The 16,643-nt window shown below is 33.7% G+C and overlaps 1 long non-coding RNA gene across 2 annotated transcripts in view; it reads left to right on the top strand.

The window, feature by feature from the left end:
- LOC135841164 (uncharacterized) overlaps positions 1–16,643 on the top strand; it is a 264,305-nt gene that overhangs the window by 198,398 nt on the left and 49,264 nt on the right. The gene's annotated exons all lie outside the window — the stretch shown is intronic.

Below are 16,643 nucleotides of genomic sequence, written 5' to 3'. Positions count from 1 at the left end.
TCTTCACATTAAAAAACATTGTGTTCTCACCTTTCAAAATATGAATTTTTGAAAGCTTTTGCCTTCGCAATGCTCGGGCTAATTTGTTTCTTTTTTACAAAATAAAAAATTCTATAGATATTTTTGATGCTTCTACGTAAAAATTGAACAGGGAAAACGAAAATTTTTTATTTCATGACAGGATATGAAAAACCTACCTATAATACTCGTATAATGTTAACTGGCAGAATTGTTTTCTCACCTTTCGTTTTATCCGCCAAAATTGGTATTTTTTTCTCATATCAGTCGGCAAATTTTCGATTGCACCCCCCCCTCACCAATACAACCTTCTGGGTTGTCCTTAGGCCTATGGTACTACCCATTTTTAGCATCCTTTCAAGTTTGAGGAAAAATAGCAAAGACCTCCATTTTGAGTTGAAATTTATTTAGAAAAAAATCAAGCTCCGGAGGTGCCCCCGCGGCCCATACAGTGGTCCGAAATGAAGAAGTAGCGGCCAAAAATCGAATTTTAAAGAAAAATCCGTAAAATTACGGATATGGGTTTTTTTTGGCATTCATTTTACCCCTAACATCAAAATGAGCCCTCAAAGGGGGGAGGGGGTGGTGCAAAATCGAATTTCAAAGCAAAACCCGTAAAACTTTGGATATGGGTTTTTTTTAGGTCGCTGAAGTCGATTTTGACATTTATTTGTTCCTTAACCTCAAAATGAGCCCTCAAAAGGGGGAGGGGGTGGTTCAAGGCATCAAATTTTGATAAATTCAAGGTGGGTATCGAAACATGTATTTTTTTCGGATCGCTATTGTAAATGGGGGTTTTTTAGGTCGCTGAAGTCGATTTTGACATTTATTTTACCCCTAATCTCAAAATGAGCCCTCAAAGGGTGGGAGGGGGTGGTCCAAAACATGAAAAATTTGGAAAATTCGTGATTGTTTCGAAATAATATGTCTTTTTGAGTCTCTAAAGCCAATTTTAGTATTCATATTTCCATAGTAATTTTTTACTTGAAAATGTTTTTAAAAAAATATAAAAAATTTCCCGCTGATCTAGCTTGCGTTTTTTTTAAAAGAAGAACTTTTACCTCAAAAATAGCAAAGAAAATGAGTTTTTTTGTGATGAGCATGGTAGAAACTAAAATATTTTTGAAAAAATGGAATCAACGATTTTTTAATTCAAAAATGTCCATATTTTGATATAAACCCATAAAGTTTTGAAAAAAATTAAAATTGACACGTTTTACAGCATTTTGAAGTTAGCAGTTTTTTTTGACTATTTTGAGGTCAATTCATTCATTTCTGTAGGCAAGCAAAACAATGGAAATTGTTTGAAATCACAGAAACGGACGTGGAATATAATGTAGAAAACCGCTACATATTCGTTATCAACTTTTGAGACTTCTTCAATCTGAGGATTTTTTGAATTTTGGCCACTACTTCTTCATTTCGAAGGGGAGAAATGGGGAAGGGAGGCTTTTTTGAAAAAATTGTGATTTTTCTTGCTGTCGCTACCGAACTTGTTTTGAGAAAAATAGCTGAGTCCCAAATGGAAGTACAATTTGAGGTACTGAGTCGGTTAGGAAGTGGTCTGAAGCCGTACTGGAACCTCCATCCGTGATTGATGATATTTTTTGGCATGCTCTTCCAATTTAGCACTGCCTGGATCAATCATCAGTTGGGATACCTCCCTTGTTAGCAGTTTTCAGCCCCTCACTTTTCTCAAAATTTGGGATGTGAGGTTACTACATTTCATGCCTGTTTTCAAAACATTTTTGGATTAGGTACTTTTAAATTCAAAGTAAGAACTCGTTCATGATTTTTTTTTCAAATTTTCATCCGAACTATTTCATGTAGCCAAGGCGAAGATCTACATATTTATATTTACGCCTATACCCATGAAAATTACACTTTTCACCTCAATTAGCATCTAAATCCTATTTAAAGCTAATTTCCTCCAGTTAAAGTCTCATATCTTCGATTCACATGACATTATCATCCTCCCAAAAATGGTATAATCCTTAAACCGGTAACAATAGATATAGCTCGAGTGATAATAAGATGAATATAAAGACTGTGATTGTACGTTGATTCAATGCGCATTCGTTGATTGTAATTTATATCATCGTATGACTTTTATTAGGGTTCAGTGGCAATAGACGGTTATGTATTAGCGAGTTATATCGCCAAAATATCAATGTACTTACACATTTAGATACTATAAAAACAGTCTTTGGACGTATCAAGGTATAACAATTTCTATCTAAATATTTGAAAAAAGCATTGTGACAGTAGGTATTTCTCATATCTGGTGATACGCAAAGAGATAGTACAATTGACGACACGTACGCTCAGCAGCCAAATACTGCACACCACACGTCTTGTACTCGTAATATCCTTACAGTCGTAAAAATCGTATTAACAAGCGCACGTTGACAAATAAAATTATTCGAACAGGAGTCAGATTGGGTAAAACGACGCGAGTGCGTCTTTTATAAGGGCTCAGAGGCTCACACAACCGGAGTGGGTACCTATATCTGAGTAGGTAAATATAAGATGAAATTTGAAATACGAGTTACTTCACCTTGAGCCGCAATTCGGCTACCCTTAAGTACACATACAATGTACAATTACAAACGCTACGCCATGTGCGATTGTTTGCTTAAACGGTGTAATGTTTCTTGAAAAAAATAATAAAAAAAAGAGTAAAGAATAAGGTAAAGATGACTTATTTTATGATTTGAAAAACTGACGTATTAGAGCTGAAAACCACTTTACAACAGTTATTTTAATCCTATTGCGCTGAACAAATCAACCGTAATCAGCGTTTAATGGTTAGTTTTTATTGCTTTCAATAAAAACCTCGCAAGTATTGGCATTGGCATTGAAGAGCATCTGTCCTGGATGCAAAGGGTGGCCTTTTTTCCTGCTCTGTGTCTCTTCTTGTTAACTATACGCACTTGGCCTGTGTTACCTGTGTATTCACACGGGAAGCGAAAAATCGCCGAGAAATTACGCGCGTGTTTTGTTTGAAGAGAGTATTTTACTATGAAAATAGCGAAACCAGTATGTGTGCGATAGGGGTGGTGGAATTATATTGAAATATTATACTGTACGGTGTACACTGTACAGTGTGTATGTACATAAGAGTATCAGAGTGTCAACCAATATGCAAGGGGGGAGATTGTATTGATGTTGTGCAATGTTAAGAGAGGTTTTTCCGTGTTTTGTGTTGTATATTATGTGCACGTATGTGTACGTAGTATGTAGTAGGTGTAATTGTAGTGCAGAAAATGGGGTGAGGTACCTACGAGTTGACGAGAAAGTATTTGTCAATTGATTTATTTGCACGGTTGTTAGGAGCTTTTATGAGTAGGTGATGGATTATATTATACGTAGGTGGAAAAATTCACCAAGAGAGATGGGGTTAAAAGGGTTGGTATTATGAAGGCGCATTGATGATTCAGAGCACTTACATGCAAGGGAGTTTCTTCAATTCTCTGGTTTACGATTGGAAAATTCCAATGCGTGATATCAAATTTTCAGCTGAAGAAGATCTGGAAGAAAAATTGTATTTGAAATTCCAACATAATGATGGAAAAGTGACCAATTAGTTATTTAGTAGGAATATTCTGTCCGTAAAGAAGTTGGGTTAATGAAAATTTCTGAAATGTTTTCATTATTTCTGATACTTCGACATACCATCTCGACATGTTGATGTTAATTTCGATGCTCGAAATTTGCTTCTACGACTATGTCGACCAATTTTTCATACTTAATTGAAATTTCTGTTTTAGTGTTTGAAAGTTTGGTAAACATTAAAAAATATTATCTTGTTTAAAGAGAAAAACAAATTTTTAATGACATTGATAAAAATATTCACTTTTTCCTAGTTTGGAGTTGTCGATGTGAAAGTTGATTGTTCACAAGTACATCAACAGCATCATCGGCAAAAGTTTCAAAGATTTCTCAAATTTGGGAAATTACGTTGATATTGTGGATGTAGGGCTGTGAGGTAATTTATGTTGGTAAATTATGGCAGTATTTTACCGTATTTTACCAAAAGTTTATTACATACCGTATTTTACCATAATTTACCAAAAAGCCAAATTAACACTTTTTTCCCAACTTTCCTTCACAAATTTTCAAACTTCCATGGAAATTAATGATTTGAAAGTTACCAAAAATTTTCCCCATAAATTTCCAAAAAATGTCCATGGAAAATTTCCTATAATCTTTAATAACACCTAAAACAGATGAAAATTTACTTCAGAGGCAGGTCAAAAGTTCAGAACTTTGAAGTCAAACTACAAAAAATAACTCTTCAATTCTTCATATCCAAATTAGTAAAATACCGTATTTTACCATATTTTACCGCCTTATTTTACCACCGAATAAATTACGGTAATTTAAAAGCCCTGTGTGGATGTAATTGTTGATGTAGAATTTCACATCAACATTAACATTGACATGTTGTCGACATGAAAATGTATTAGTTTAGTACTCTTAGATAAAGTATTGCACCTTTCTCAATATAAAGACTTTAATGATCCACTTCTAGATTGTACAGACTTCCTGTCTGTACTTCTCAGAGGTGGCCTCCGTGTCGATGCTGCTTTCAGCAGGAGCAATGGCTACCTAAGAGAAATCATTTTTGGAAAAAAATTTTCAATTTTGAAGCTAAAATTTCATAACTTTATGTAGCAGGAGGTTGATGTAAATTTTGATGTCAATGTCGATCCATCCACATTCGTTATATTCGGATCCTATATGTCGATGTAAATTTTGACCCTGTGTAGAGCAAATTGTTGACATAAATTCGGATCAGCATTGGTTGACAATTGGCTCGACATAGGGTCAGAATTCACATCGACATGTGGCATCCAAAAGGGATGGATTTAGATAGGTCGACATTCACATCGAAATTAGCATGGTCATTGCTGTAGAGTGTTGGGGTAGCTCTTTTTTTGTGTTGTTTTTTGTTTTGTTTTAAATGTTATATTATTCAATATTTGCTGAACAATCAGTTTTGCAGGAGGGGGGGGGGTTAATAATCAACTAGACAACTTAACATATTGATAATACAAAATGCGATGATAAATACAGATAAATGCTGGGAGAAAACCCCGAGGAGAAAAACCTTATAAATTCGACAATATAACACCATATTACGTTTTAAACATTGAAAACATTAAAAAGAAAAAATAATAATAATAAAATGAATACTTAGGTTACAATTTATACAACAATTATAGCTTGGGTATAGAATAAAGAGAATAAAAACAAATAATCAAGATAGAATGATGAGTTTGATATCTCAGTAACAGGTTTAGAATGATGAGTAGCATTCAAGTGTCATGATGTATGTAGATAACAAGTCGAATGTTACTTATAATCGGTTTATTTGAGATGTTGGGCCTCTTTGTCGAGAGCTTTCAGCTTTCCACATTTTCTTTACAATCTTATTGTGAATGCTGTGGATAAGACAGGATACCGCTTCCTCACCTTTGATTTTGCACTTGCAAATTAACTGTAACTTACCAAAGTAATATTGATACCAAGTTTCATTATCTAATTTCTTACAATTCATCATAATATTTTCTAACTGGGTGGCAAAATCTTTGGTGTCTGGGAACATGGCTATTAATTCGCGTTTCCATTCTTTCCATGATAAATCATATGATGGAAGAGTTGTGTACCAGTCCTTAGCATAACCAGCTAACTTTGTTTGAAAAACAAATTTCTTCTAGTGCTCGGACCAATCATATACTGCTGCTAACTCCTCTAGTTTATATAACCACTTACAATTAGTGGAACTAACACCAACTTTACCTGATAGAATTTGGGGACACAATTTGCACCCAACAGAAGACCACGTTTCCCATTTCTGAAAAATATCTGCATGACAGTATCTCAAAATGATTTTTGAAAATTCAAAGGTCCATTTCAAATGAAAAAATTAAGACTATAATTGAAGCATACGTTTCCAAAACGCACTACGTCCAAAAAAATTATGATAAGAAATTCATGGTACTTAGTACGATTTGGAAACGTAGAAATGACCCAAATTAGCGGATTTTTTTATATGTTGTAGTCAAGACCCTTGGGCACAACATATCAAAAAATCAGCCATTTTGAGCTGCAACTTTATGCTAGATGGCCTTGCAACCTCAGAATCTTTGAAAATGGACTTAGTGCGTTTTGGAAACGTATGCTTCAATTTGATCTAATTGAATGAACAGCCGTAAGGGCATATCAGGTTGAAAATAGCGAATCAGTCCCCATCTGGGATTCGAAATTAATCAGTAGAAATTGGTTCTTGTGGTCCAAACCATTCCTGACAAAATTTTCAAATCGCTAAGTCACCCCTAACCTCTCCAAAAAGGGTGAAATTAACACTTCTCTTGAAAATTGTCATCTTTGGTTTGGAAGTTCACAATCAAATTGAAATCTGCCGCCTTGGGGGGGGGGTATCCACCCTAATGCAGGTTTGTATCTAATTAGCATCTAGACTAAGCCATAAAAAATTTAAAACCTGGAATAGTATAACTGTTGAAAAGTTTTTCAATTATTGTATTTTCTAATTTACTTTTTATTGTTATGTAATCTTGTTCAAATTTCTCAATGAATGGATCGAGATCAGGAACTTCAAAGTTATCATCTATCAAATTCATCTAGGAAAGCGAGATAAATTTTGTAGATATCTTCTACCATAGTTAATTCAACTTTTACTTCATTGTAGTTGGCTGTAGCAAGCTTTTCATTCACATACGACACGACACGCCTCTGGTAAGCAAAGATCTGAGTTTGGATTTTCTTGTAGACAAAGCTTTCAGTTTTTCAGTATTTTCGTTGGTTTCGGGCATATCGGATTTTTCCAACGAATTCGGACCAATTCTGCTACCATAACGAAAAGGAGGAAACGAACAGGGCGATTTATTATCGCTTCTAAAAACAAACCTTTTCGTATCTCAGTTTATTTCACAATGAAAACAATAACAAATCGTTTTGAATACTTAAGATAACGGACATAATAGCCGAATATTAGCATAGGCAAATATAAATAGGATCGCGAATCCGTGACACCCCCCCCCCTCTCACAGAACTTGACCTTGAACGTGATTGTTCCTTTGTAGGACGTTTCGAATTATTTTTAGAATTGGTCGTACCTATCTTTTTTATTATTTTCTTTATCGTCATCTTTTTCTTCCGAGTTTGAATTTTCTGTATCACTCGAATCTTCAGACTGTAACATTATTTCTCTTCTTCAGAGTCAGATAGCCCTAAACCAAAATCATCACCTTCACCTAAATGTGGCATGTCTGCCATTATCGCAAAAACTTTTAAAAAGAATAAATAAATAACAATGAATCGTGATTCACGCGACTGCTACCATTAGAAAAAGGGTAAGCTTTCGAGGAAAACGTATATTCGAACTTGAGATGTGAACAACAAGAGTGAAACGTAAAATAATATTTTAGGATATTTTAAATAAACAGAAAACATATTCGTCGCCAATAATTTGTACGATTAAGGTTTTTAGATGCAGAGAACATTTTTCTCTCAACGGTCTGGAACTTCTGGGTCCATCTGCATTCTAAGAACAACGTTGGTTTGGGTACTGAAAGGAATTCAATTTTCTTCATTTTTCAATTTTTGGCGAACGCTTGAAAATTCAAAATTGACTGTTTTTAGTGATTGGTGTTAAAAAAAAAAAAAAAATACGTAAGTCCCTATTTGATCAATAAAAATGATTAAAATAAGTCCTAAAAATGATATAAATTCTCCAAATCTAAATTTCACCATTTCCAGCCATTTTGAAGTCTCCAGTGCAATTTTCAATTTCTGAAGAATTTTGACCAGCGATTCGCGCACATTTCAAAAATTTCTTCGACCAGGGAAATTTTTGATTTTTGACCATTTTCCTTATGTAAAAATTTGATCATGAACCCACTCTTGAGATATCCCTCTCAAAATCGTCTCAAATGTGAACGAACTCGTTAAGCAGGTCAAGTATAACTCACAACTCGATTTATTTTAGATGCCACACTACATATTCACGCCTTCTGGACAGTAAATTCAAAATCCTGGAGAAATTGAAAAATCGCGCTGGAAGCTCCTGGATGGCTGAAAATGGTGAAATTTGGATTTGGGGAAATAATATCATATTTTTTAGGACTTATTTTGATCATTTTTACTGATCAAGTGCGTAGACTACTTTTTTTTTTTTTAAAAAAAACGCATAAATCACCAAAAATAGTCAATTTTAAATTTTCAAACGTTCGCCAAAAATCGAAAAATGAAGTTGGACAACTGAAAATTTGGTTTTGGGTGTTTTAGATCATGCTCTTTCGTAGACAATATCGAACTGAAAATTGTGAGTACCTAGTACCTACCTACAGATGATCGAGTTTCCCTATTTTTGAAATGTAAATGAGTTGTAAATAATTTTGTATCGATTACCTTCTTCGACTTTTATCATTTTAATAAATTTTAAAATCTCCATAAAAAGGATTCGTCTTCAATTTATGGATGGATTTTCCTGTCAAAACCACTGGTAGGTTGTGCCACTTCAAATCTCCCCTCCTCTCCTATAATCTATAACATCTTAGCTGACTCAAACACGTGGTAATTCTAGTGTGAAAAATCATTCGAATCGATTAACTCGATAGCTACGAACAAAGGTTGATACAAATCGAATTGAATTTAATTCGTTTTGACAAATTTTCCTCTAAATTAAAAGATGTTCAATTAATGTGACACTTGTACATGTAAACCAGTTTTTTTTTCGTAAATTGAATGCTATTCGTACACACGAGGCAATCGCTCGTCGCCGTTCATCCTCTACTCGCCTCCGTTACCATGTCGGCAAAAAGTCGACTAAATAAACAAGTCGTATGGAAAAATAATGGACAATACCCAAAGGTACTATTATCAAACGAGTATACGCGCTTTAGAAATCATGCTGGCTGCCGCTCCTGCTCTGTTCACTTCATAGACTCTTCGATGCTCTCTGCGAGTCATTGAACAGAAGCATTTATCAAGATATTATCGGTCAATTAATTAAACTGCACTTGGCTGTTGTGTACCGTCTTGTTGCATTTTTCAACAATTTAACACTATTATTCTTATATAAGAGAGTACACTATTTTGCTCGCTTCGAGTAGCTCTTTTTATGCGCTTTAACGTCGCCGTAATATTTTTCGAGCATTTTTCATCCCTGTCTTCTTCTTCTTGTTGTTGCTGTTGTGTACAGCAAAGGTATTCGAATGGGTTGCACATTTTACATATAAGTAGATAAATACTCGCGTAGTGTAATGCTATGTACCAAACAAATCACTCGATCTCGTATTTCCAGCACATTTAAATTGAAAAGGATACCATATTAGTAAGAATTTATACACGTTATCTTACGTACAGTGTACAGCACTAAAAACTTTTAAACCATTTCATTGTAGTGTTGTATGTACTACAGTAGGTATTCGAGTTTCTTTCTCTCCTTTTTTTTATGTTATTTTTTTAATTCTTCATAATGAAAGATAAATGTAAACATTAAATGGTAAATTTATGAGTTTTTAAAAAACGCGACGATGTTCCATTGGTGCCCAGCGATGTGTGCAGCGTTTAGAGGTTCCATTATACAGGATATGATTTTTTTATTTATTATAAAGCGCGTATATATTCTTCTTCCGGCTACTGTGACAAGAGTATGGTGGTCGAACGACGTCCTATCCTCTTGTATTCGTCACCTTTTTCCCGAGTGTCTTTAACCCTTCGACGAGTTGGCTACGTCTTTTTGTATCTACCATTGTAAAAGAGTATTATTATATTATTTTGGCTATTGTTGTCGGACCATTGTGAATGATAAATATTGTAACTGCGTGTAAGTGGAATTACACAACGGTGTTGATCGTATCCGCGTTAATCAAATATCGAATTAAATGATCGTCAATTTATCGTTTTACCGCTAATAATCGGAAGCAAGCAAAGGGGGTGGGGATTAAATGCCACAGAGACGGGGAAAGACATTTTGGTTTGAAGTTTACAAAAGTACCTTATCTTTTTGTCACTCGGTCATTTCATTTTGAATTGCAAGTCAGCTAGAAAATTTTTAGCTCTGGAGATGCCCTTGGAAGGAAAAATGTAAATCCTTGAAGAAATCGAGAGAATTTTCAAAAAATTCGTAGTTTTTTCGCTCTAGTCTTTGTGTTAGGATAAACCAATATATTCGTGGATCGTGGTCGTTGATACTTTCGCCTTCTTTGGTAAGGAAACCAAATGAACTTCGAGTACCTCCGATTAAACTCGAAAACCAGGCTCCTGCCACCATGTTAGGATAAACCAACATATTCGTGGATTGTGGTAGTTGAATTAATAAATCAATCGAAGAATTCGTCAAAAAAATATTTACAACTTTTATTTACAACATTTTTCGTCGTAAAAAATCACAAAAAAACAAAAGAAAATAAATAAACAACGATGAGTTTAATGAACTCGATGGTCAACAGCTTAAATAATGCTGAACTATGTTAACGTTACGAAAATTGTCAAAAGAATGGCAACAAACAAGGTTCTTTGATCGAAAGTTGAAAACTTTCGATCAAATAACTGCCAATGATTTCTGGTACGATCTCCCATAAGAACTTATAGCGCAGCCATGTGTTTTTATGTAACGAGAAGTCATACTGCAATAAATTTTCGCTATTTTTTGGGTAAATTCGTAGTATAAGTACTGTAGGATGAATAAACGCAACGATCATTTTTTGACATTTATTCAACATAATTTTTGCGTAATAAAAACGAAGAAGATTCCATAGCTCATAATAACGAACGAACGACAAACGAATAATAAATTCTAAAGCTTTCAAATTCGATGAGAAAAACTATCAACTAGCTTCTAAACAAACATAGCCAAATAATTTTGACAAAGAAACGTAAACAGAGGCGTAATTACGAGTAATTACGCGATCTAAACGCGACGCAATTTTTACATTTTATTATCTTGGTAAAATACTCATAAACAAGTACATATTTTGAAAATGTTTTCTGTATTTCACATTAATTAAGCCACTACATCGGAAGATATAATTTCTAAAACGGGGGAAACTTATATTTTGCCTCAAAATTTTGAATTTTGTTTCGAACCTTGTAGGTGGGGGGACAATGAGTGACCTACTTGTACATCTACATACAGATAGTACACAAAGATATAAATAAATAAAATAAATTACTTACTTGAATGACACTGAAATTATATTCAAATTTATTTATCTCATCAGTGAAGAACGTTAGAATTTTTCTTTTGACTTGAACTTTTTTTTTGGTCCGAAGGGTCCATAGTTTGTCGAATACAATTCCAACAGAAGTTTTTCTTGGGGCTCATCCCATTTGAAATAATTTTTTGTGTGTGTGTCACTTCCACTTCTTCTTCAGTAATAAATTGAGCGAATATGTCTTCCATTTTTGCGTATAGTATTTTAAAACAAGTAAACAGTAAACATTTCTACATTATTTATTAATGTAGAAAAGTACATACAAAAATATCTGCCATTTATTTATTAGATTTGAAATGAAATAATATGTAATATGCGTATTTATTAGGGTGGTCCGTCTTTGACTTTTTTTTTGGAAATTTGGTGAGGGGGTGCTAAAAAGTTGTGGGGTGACTTCAAAAGACTGTAGGAAAAATTTGGGGCCGCAGACTTCACCCAGCACTTTGCAACCAAAGTTCAAAATTTTGAAATTTTCAAAAAAAATTTTTTGATTTTTTTATGGTTATTGGTTGCATTATGTGTATTGAGTTGTAAAAAGTCATTTTCAATCGGTTTTTTCACTTTATTGGAGATTTTATCTCACTTTTTAAGTATGCAAAAACAGCCATTTTCTTTCGCGATTCGTTTTGATTTTTACAAATTTGTTATTCATTTTGAAGTCTAGGGTGCCTTTTGTCACTATTTGACTTGAAATGACCCCATGTTAAAACAAAATTATGCGCTAATTGAGAATCTCTGGAGGTGGTGGGAGGGAGGGGGGAGGGAGGGGGATGAGTACTAATAGGCTTCAAATGAATAACAAATTTGTAAAAATCAAAACGAATCGCGAAATATCTTGAAAATGGCTATTTTTGCCTACTTTAAAAGCGAGATAAAATCTCCAATAAAGTGAAAAAACCGATTGAAAATGGCTTTTTACAACTCAATAGACATAATGCGATCAATAACCATTCAAAAAAATCAAAATTTTTTTTTTTTCAAATTTTAAAATTTTGAACCCCGGTTGCTAAGTGCTGGGTGAAGTCTGGGGCCCCAAATTTTTCCTACAGTCTTTTGAGGTCGCCTCACAACTTTTTAGCACCCCCTCACCAAATTTCTAAAAAAAGTCAAAGACGGCCCACCCTATAGTGTTTACCATACCGATTTCTGCTGTTATATTACCAAAATTATGTGATTTTTCTATGTTGTTTAGTGTGGAGATACCTTTACTTTTGATATTCAGCAAAACTGAAAATTATTTTCAGTTTTGCTGAAAATTGAGAGCGCTCGAATGAACCTAAACAAACCTACTAGTTGAGCGCAAAAAAAATACCAAAAGAATACTAGTAGTGAATTGGAACACTTTTTAGCACTAGTAAAATAATGATTACTAGCAGTGTTATGCCTCTGGAACAGTGCCACTCACTAGAAGTAAAAAACTACTGGTAGGGGCCATTTGAGTAGAAGTTGATGTTCCAATTCACTACTAGTATTTATTAGGTATAAGTTTCACTACTAATATTTATTAGGTGGGTACTAGTAATAAGTTTCACTGCTAGTTTTTATTAGGTACTAGTAATAGGTTTCACTATACTAGTATTTATTAGGTACCAGTAATAAGTTTCACTACTAGTATTTATTAGGTACTAGTAATAGGTATTCAAAGAAAAATTATCATCTATTAAATTTACTTCGACGATGGATTCACAATAATTTCAACCAAAAAAAAAATAAAATAAAATAAAAAATAAAATACCTAGGTACCTACTAATAAAGAAAAAGACGTTTTGTTTAAAACAGCTAATCAAGGATTTTTCATTCTGCTATTGTTGAGCTTTCTACGTACCGCATCCTTAATAGTAAGATCTAATGTCAATCATTAAAATGAAAAAAAAAAACAAAATACATTCAAGAACATTTATACCAAAATTTGTGATTCGAAGAATTACAATATGTGTAGGTTGGGTACGTACCTTTTACTCTTGTCAATACTTTGGGACAGATTTGAACTTTTTGTTTTTTGTTGGGATTGTCCCTATAGAAATTACTGTTCATTCCAGTCAACGAACAATCTGGAAGTTCTTCACTCATAACCTTGAAATCAGATTATTAATCCAAGGATGATGAATCAGCTGATTTCAACATATGTGACGCGACGCGACAAAATCGACCTTCGAGCCGAAAATAAGTTTTTGAGTTATGGGGGGTTAAAGTTTTCAGTCCAGTTCTGCTCGTTTAGCGGAAGCGCTTGCGTTCTAATCAGGTTCTCCGGCTAAACTGAGCTAAACATAGTCTTGGATTACGTTTCTTGCCTGTCTTGTGTGAATATCACTGGGTAAAATGGTTATTTACATTGATACAGGGGGCTCAGTCGTGATTGCGCTCATTTTTTCAATTTTTTATTTTATTTTTTCATTATTTCAATTTTGAAATCGATCTGGAGGCGAAACAAAGCGTTCTACGAGAAAAATATATCGAGCAAAGTTGTAGAGAATTAAATTTCCAAAAACCTATAAGAGGTTTATTTTTCTCCTAAATGCATAGTTTTTCCGTTTTTCTCAAAAAACAGAAATTTTATGGTAATCATCATGAGGTTTTTGTTTTTTGAGAAAAACGGAAAAACTATGCATTTTGGAGAAAAATAAACCTCTTATAGGTTTTTGGAAATTTAATTCTCTACAACTTTGCTCGATGTATTTTTCTCGTAGAACGCTTTGTTTCACCTCCAGGTCGATTTAAAAGTTGAAATAATGAAAAAATCAGAAAAAAATCAAAAAAATGAGCACACTTCTGACTGGATTACCATGTATATGGATCTATGCAAATCATAGGGACTTCTGGGTGATTTTAAATGATTTTTGAATGTCCGAGTACCAAAAATCCGTCAAAAAGTGAAAAATAATTTTTTAGGTCCGAAGGTCGATTTTGTCAGGTCACGTCACATATGTAGTTTTGAAAAATTTTGGTGGAAAACATTTTTTTTAAAAGGAAAATTCAAAATCAGGTATAGTTGGAAATCATTAGCTAAAGAGTTCATTTTTGTTGAAGTAAAATCCAAAATCAGTAAATTATGGATTTTCAATAATCTGGATGTAATCTGTTTACAATCTGGTAAAAAGAACCGACAGATTGTCAAAAACTGACTTTGAATTTGTAAGAAAAAAACGGGATTTTGACAATCCATAATCCAGATTTTTCAGATTACCCGGGGAAAAAAGTTCCGACTTGGCCATACATGATCATGTATGCTGACTTCATACATGATCATACTAAAAAAATCTCCCCCACATGCTCATGTATGATCAAGTGTGACGAAGTATGATCATACATCATCAAGTGTGATCTTGTATGACCATGATGAATCTAGTAAGATCATGACTGCTGTAGTATAATTATTTATGGAATGTACCTACAGTTGCGATTCATCTTCCCCAAACAAATCTTGCAAGAAATCCTAAAATTCCAAAAAATACAAATTCAAATATAAAGCTTATAAATTATGAGTAAGTATGAGGTGTCCCTAGCCATAGTAGCTGTATATGGCACCCAATAAAATAAATAAATAAATAGTTACCTATATTTGCGCCCTTCACAATTGGTAAAATTATGCAGTAGCTATAGAGTTTGATCACTATTCAATCAGAAATTTAAAAAATGTATTATTATTTCATAATACCCACATTTTAAAAATTTAAATTACAGAAGCATCAAAGAGATTTGAAAAAAGTTTTATTCGCAGCTTTTTCAAACATTCTGTGATATCTACTTATAAATTTTATTCTATTTATAGTGAAACTTTTTTTTTTGTTTTTTTTCCATCTGATAACAATTTTATTTTTCAATTTTTTTTCAGAATTTCAATTTTTTAACCAATCTGAATTTTAATCCTTTTTGTAATTTTTCACATACCTACTTGGTAATAGATTTAAAAATAAAATTTTTATTGAAACAACCCGGGGGAAAAATTTAGACGGAGCCATACATGATCATGTATGGATGGATGAACATGTCCCCCCGTATTTACTGAATCATATTTGATTATACTTGATTATACATAATCAAAATTAATCGTACATGATCATGGTTACACTGAATCATACTTGATCATACATGATCATATATGACTATGTTGATCATGTATGATCATGTGGGGAACATTTTTTTAACATGAGCATGTATGGAAATATCGGTTTATGTATGATCATGTATGCTCGAGTTCATCCACCATACATGATCATGTTTGGGTAAATCTGAAGTTTTTTCCCCGGGTATGCAAAGTCCGTCTAAAAAAAACATATTTATTTTTTCGATCAAACCCTAGTAGGCTATCTGAACAAATACATATGAACTTCATTCGCCATTTTCTTCTGCAATAAAAATATATGTATCATTATTTCCCAAAACTTTCGATAAACTGTACCACATTGGCTTCATTAAAATCGATTGTTTATCTGCCCAGATATCGGTTAATTTTCGATAAAAATACGCCAGTGATAATCCATCGATAATACGTCGATAAGTAGGTAAGTATATCCGTCAACAAACACTTCATTTTTTTCCCTCACAACCTGTTCCAGCAATTTATCTACTTCGATATTTCGTCGATTCCAACTTTCGATAACTTGTCGACTGATTGTGAGCGAGCCACCCCTAGGGGAATTGACATCACGAATGAAATATTGTTCAAGATTAATCCTTACATATATACATATACCTACCCATAGGTATACTCGTAGGTCCTCTCTATACACGCTTACCATACACACAGTAGCTCCGAAATAGATATTTGAAACAATGACCCTTATAAACTTAACCTTTTCATGGCTCTCTCTGACACGGGTAATTTACAAGTGAAAAAGTTATTTGGCATATAACGAAATATGAGATTCGAGAGAAACGTGGAAAAGGAGCAAGGTGGAGGAGTATAGAAGAAAAATACACATAGGAGGACGCTGCAGCCGAGCTCAGCCGAGCCACACATCAACGGTAGAAAATGTAATATTACGAAATACTCGTAACGCGATGCTATATACGAGATAGCGCATAATATTACACAATAGTCAAAATGAGTTATGTATTTGTCATGCAGACAATTTGATTTTTGTACCGGTTAGGAAAATTGAAAAGGGACACCCTCTGCGGTTATTTGCATGATATTTATCAAGAAAATGTTTACTTACGGAAGAGAATAGGTAGCCGGATAAGAAGCGAGTAGAATGAAAGGTATTATTGATGAGGTGTTTTGATATATATGAGGATACATACGCGTTCGTTCGTACAGCTATACGGACGTGTACGGACGGACGCGGACGGTGTATTCTTTGTTGGTTTTTAAAGCCTTGTATCTCTCTCTCAGGCATCCCTCTCTTGTATTTATGTATAGTATGTAGATATGCATTG

Source organism: Planococcus citri, chromosome 3 (genome assembly GCF_950023065.1).
Source record: "Planococcus citri chromosome 3, ihPlaCitr1.1, whole genome shotgun sequence".
NCBI classification, from domain to species: Eukaryota; Metazoa; Arthropoda; class Insecta; order Hemiptera; family Pseudococcidae; genus Planococcus; species Planococcus citri.
Note: the sequence above shows the minus strand (reverse complement) of the source record. Positions and strands in the feature narration are given on the sequence as shown.